Source organism: Macaca thibetana, chromosome 3, assembly GCF_024542745.1.
Source record: "Macaca thibetana thibetana isolate TM-01 chromosome 3, ASM2454274v1, whole genome shotgun sequence".
Lineage (NCBI taxonomy): Eukaryota > Metazoa > Chordata > Mammalia > Primates > Cercopithecidae > Macaca > Macaca thibetana.
In genome coordinates this window covers 34,541,869-34,546,664 of record NC_065580.1, presented here as the reverse complement: position 1 = coordinate 34,546,664, position 4,796 = coordinate 34,541,869, and the positions used below count along the sequence as shown (strand labels likewise).

General features: G+C 37.4%; 1 pseudogene; it reads left to right on the top strand.

The window, feature by feature from the left end:
- Nucleotides 1-659: 659 nt before the first annotated feature.
- Nucleotides 660-1,491, top strand: LOC126950808 (40S ribosomal protein S2-like; annotated as a pseudogene).
- Nucleotides 1,492-4,796: the final 3,305 nt, after the last annotated feature.

The window sequence follows — 4,796 nt, the reverse complement described above, 5'->3', positions numbered from 1 at the left end:
TTTTGAAAAAGTTACTTCTGTCAAAAATAAGTAATAGAATTTAAAAAATGGTCATTAATTTCACCTTTAATATGTATTCAATATTTTTCATCTCTCTAGACCTTTGCCCATTAATGATTGAGGTCTAGGAACATATTGCAAGTAGTATAACAACACATACATATATTATTGGAACAATAAAAAAACACCTTTTACTGCGTCAAGACTGTTTACCAGATGAGATGATTAAAGGCATAGACTCCGTCTGAAGAAAGGATATTTTTCACTTAAGTGTCTTCTAATCAACAGCCAGTGCTAAGTGGCTCCTCTTTAAATAACAGAAGGCAACCTCTTAGAAGCTTTATCATGGGCTCTTCTCAATGATAAATGGTTTTTAAGGGTGCTTTGTGAAAATAATGAGTCATCGTGAGAGTAATAGATAAGAGCTTAAACCTTAGATGTCAACACAGCCCAATCTGCCTGTTTTGTTAGGAATACATCTGTTAGCAACCAGCAACCCTTTATTCGCCCCAGCCTCTGTATCAGTCAAATTGATTCCTGGTATCTAAAGTTGTGGATGTCTTCTTAGGTTAATTCAAATTCCTGAGGGGTATCTCTATTGTTTTTATGAACCTCCCTGTATAAATAGGCCAGGAAGTTCTTCTCCGAGAAAACACCAAATGTCAGATGACGCCGGTGCAGCGGCGGCGTCCGGGGGCCTTGGGATGGGGAACAGCGGTGACTTCCGCGGAGGTTTTGTCAGTAGCATCTGGGGCCGGGGTCGAGGCCGTGGACGGGCCGAGGCCGCGGAGCTAGCAGGCAAAGCCGAGGATAAGGAGTGGATGCCCGTCACCAAGCTGGGCCGCCTGGTGGAGGACATCAAGATCAAGTCCCTGGAGGAGATCTATCTGTCCTTCCTGCCCGTCAAGGAATCTGAGATCATTGACTTTTTCCTGGGGCCTCTCTCAAGGACGAGGTTTTGAAGATTATGGCGGTGCAGAAGCTGACCCGCCCCAGGTTCAAGGCCTTTGTTGCCTTCAGGGACTACAATAGCCACGTGGGTCTGGGTGTTAAGTGCTCCAAGGAGGTGGCCACTGCTATCCGCGGGTCAAACTCTCCGTTGTCCCCGTGCGCAGATCTTGTTCTAGGGGAACAAGATCGTCATGCCCCACACCATCCCTCGCAAGGTGACAGGTCGCTGCGGCTCTGTGCTGGTATGCCTCATTCCCGCGCCCAGGGGCACTGGCATCGCCTGTGCCCAAGAAGCTGCTCATGATGGTTGGTATCGATGACTGCTACGCCTCAGTCAGGGGCTGCACTGCCACCCTGGGCAATTTCGCCAAGGCTACCTTTGGTGCCATCTCCAAGACCTACGGCTACCTGACCCCCGACCTCTGAAAGGAGACTGTATTCACCAAGTCTCCCTATCAGAAATTCACTGACCACCTCGTCAAGACCCGTACCAGAGTCTCGGTGCAGAGGACCCAGGCTCTAGCTGTGGTTACAACATAGGGGTTTTATACAAGAAAAATAAAGTGAATTAGGCCTGAAAATAAATAAATAAATAAATAAATAAATAAATAAATAAATAAGTCAGGAAAATGAATAAAGGGGAAAACAACCAACCAACCCTTTAGTTACACCTTGATTCTCATTTCCCAAACTATCATAGCCTTAGTTTTACAAAAGAGAGGCTGACCTTGATTGTGCCTCACTTAGGAAAATGACTACCCTATGCTAGTTAGAGAAGTGATAAGTCTCCAAGGTTTTGTAAATAACAAAAGCAGATTAAAAAAAAAAAAAAAAAGCCTGTATTTTACTCCTAATGGAGGCACATTGAAAAACAGTGCCATGGTGTGCAAGGTTATTAAACAAGTACATCTAACTGCTGGAAAGTCGAAATCTCACCTCACTGTTTGCAACCAGCAGGCTTTCTCCTGGCAATCCCTGGCTGTTTTAAGTGAAGACAGGAGAGGAGTTGCACAGCCAGCTTTCTCCATATGGGGTAAGGAAAAGACTGTGCAGAGGTAAAGTGCAGAATGCAAGTGCTTTAGGAAATGAGCTCCAGCTCTAGCTCTTCTTCACTGCATCAACATCAAATTTACTTGTAAAATCAAGCAGATACTAATGAAGTAGTTGCTCACAGGACAAATATATTGGAGTTTAATGAGCAATGCTAATAGCTAAGAACTAATAAGGATTATGAGGGACAGTCCAATGCCCAACATTATCACAGTTACATTCTGTCGGAAAAAAAATGTTGACTTTTTGTTTCAATTAAAAAAAAGTATTAATACACTTTTTAAGAGCTATTGTAAAAACACCTGTGAGGAAATAAATTATATTTAAAGTGATTACTGTTAAGTAGTTATTAATATTAAAATGATGCCCATCAAGAATAATTAATGCATCATGAAAACAATATAAAAATCAGTATGCCTTTTAAATTATTTAATTTGGAATAATTCAGTTAAATATTTAGTGAAACTGTTAAGATATTTGTAAAACAAGAGTTGTAATATAAGACTTGGTGATCCTTTAGTACATGTGATGGTTTATCAACTACCTATTGATTCAATATGGTTGCATAACAACCACCCACATAACATCAGTGTACCAGCATAAATATTCATTTCTCACGTATTCCTAGTGTCAACTAATCTAGTCCAGACTGGACTTGGTGGCTCTTCCATTCTTGCTGAGGTTTCTTCACTTGCCTGGGAGTCAGCTGATCTAGGCTGGGCTAAGATGGTGGGTTGGCTTTTTTGCATATGTCTCTCATTGCTTTTCTAAAATGCACAGTTTAGCCTGATCATATCCTTCACAAGGTGATGGCAGAATCATAAAGTAGCAAGTGTTTCCAAACACTTAGGTCTCTTGAGGTTTAGGCTGAAAGTTAGCATACCATTTCTCATTTTATTGGCCAAAGCAGGTCACAAGGCCAAACCCTGGGATAGGAAATTATGCTGGATCACAAGGCGAGCACACTGCACAGTTGTATAGCTAAGTAAGGACACAGATGCAGGAAGAAATAAAGAGAGGAGGCGAATAATTCAGCCCACCACCACCCTGGATTCTGCTTTTGGAAATAAATATAAATCAAATATAAAAATCAGACATAATTCAATTGAATTCATTAAGTCTTATAGTCAAAGTTTTCCTGTATGTTAAAAAAAGGAAAAAGAAAAGTGTATACTTCTAAAATCTGATTAATCTGGCAACTTGCATGTCATTTTATTTTTTGTTAATAAGAGGCAGAAAATACTAACACATTTTGTAACACAAAATAAAATTAGTATAATTAGTAACTGATATCAATATTTCATTATACCTGACAAAATAGTTCTTAATAGCCTACTGAATAATGTGTACCAAATTTGAAATAAACTGTGTTAAAGTTTTACCTATGAGTTTTAAACAATATGAATTGAGAATATGTGACCTACAAAAATATTTCAGTTACAGTTAGAAGAATCAATATCACTCACCTGTACTACTTAGGCTATTTGAAAGTTATTTTCTTTCCAACTAAATGACATGTCTTAGGGATGAGATTTAAAATTGTTGAAAATAAACTGCTTGCATTAGGCAAGTGCTGTTTGTGCACTTCCTTTCCACTTTGCTTAACTCACAACACCGTCTCTCTTAACAGTGATGTATCCTTTGATACTAGTGGGGAAATAAGAAGCAGGCTCTTAAATAATGGTCTTTACTGCAAAGACGCCACACTACCATATATCTGAATTCAGAGCACCCTAGCATGAGTCCAAATACCCATTTCTTACAGAAATACACTTAAGACAGGAATAGACTGGATGTGTTAACTATTGAGACTTTAAAATGCAGTTTTTAAGTGATCAGGCATGTTTCCACCACTCGCATCTTATGTTTCTTGACTCAGATTAATTCTATGTATATTTTTCCTCTCAAATACATTTTCCTCCCATAGAAATTTTCCTCCCATATAAACTTATTTCATTAAGTTCAAGCTGTATTTGCCTGGGATGTGTTTAAATGTGTAAATTAACTTGAGGTAGCTATTACAATTATACAACAGAATTTTCCTATATCAGATTATGACATCCATGTATTTACTTATTAGTCATTAATATTTATTAGCTATACTTTGTCTCCTAGCCATGAATCCTTCACATTTCTTTCTTAGGTTATTCTTTGATATTCTTATTTCTACTCTTGGGAATGAAAATAGTTTTCAGTTATAATTACTAAGATTTTTTAATGGGAAAGAATATTCTAATACATATTTCTGGGTTGCTAGTATTTAAATGGACGGCCTCAGGTTTTTTTTTCATTTAGGGAGTTTTTAAATAAAGTAAACATTAATTTAATTACACTTTGAAATACATCTAGAAGGTTTATTTTTATTTAATAATTTAAGTGGTATTTTAAAATAGTATTCAAGCATTTTAAGTCATCCACTGCTAAATTTACAGTATCTTTAGTTTGAAAGGTCTCTGCTTTCTACTTATTATTTCGGGGTATAATGAACCATTCAGAATTTCAAAGATTTAAGACTATTTAAATTGAGTATGTAGGTGCAATTAGATTAATCATGTTGTGTTTGGATGGTTGCTATCTCACTTATAATTCACACTGCCCATCCGTATAAAGATATTTTTTATCAATTTACAATTTAGAAAACATTCTGAATAAGCTTTGGTTAAAATTTTCCAAAGAATACAGGAGAGAGAAAGAGGTAGCATGTTTATGGTTCTGTTCTTCTCCTTTTAAGATTTCTCTTCTACAACCACAATAAAATGCATATCACGGGTATATATTTTTTTGATGTACCTGAA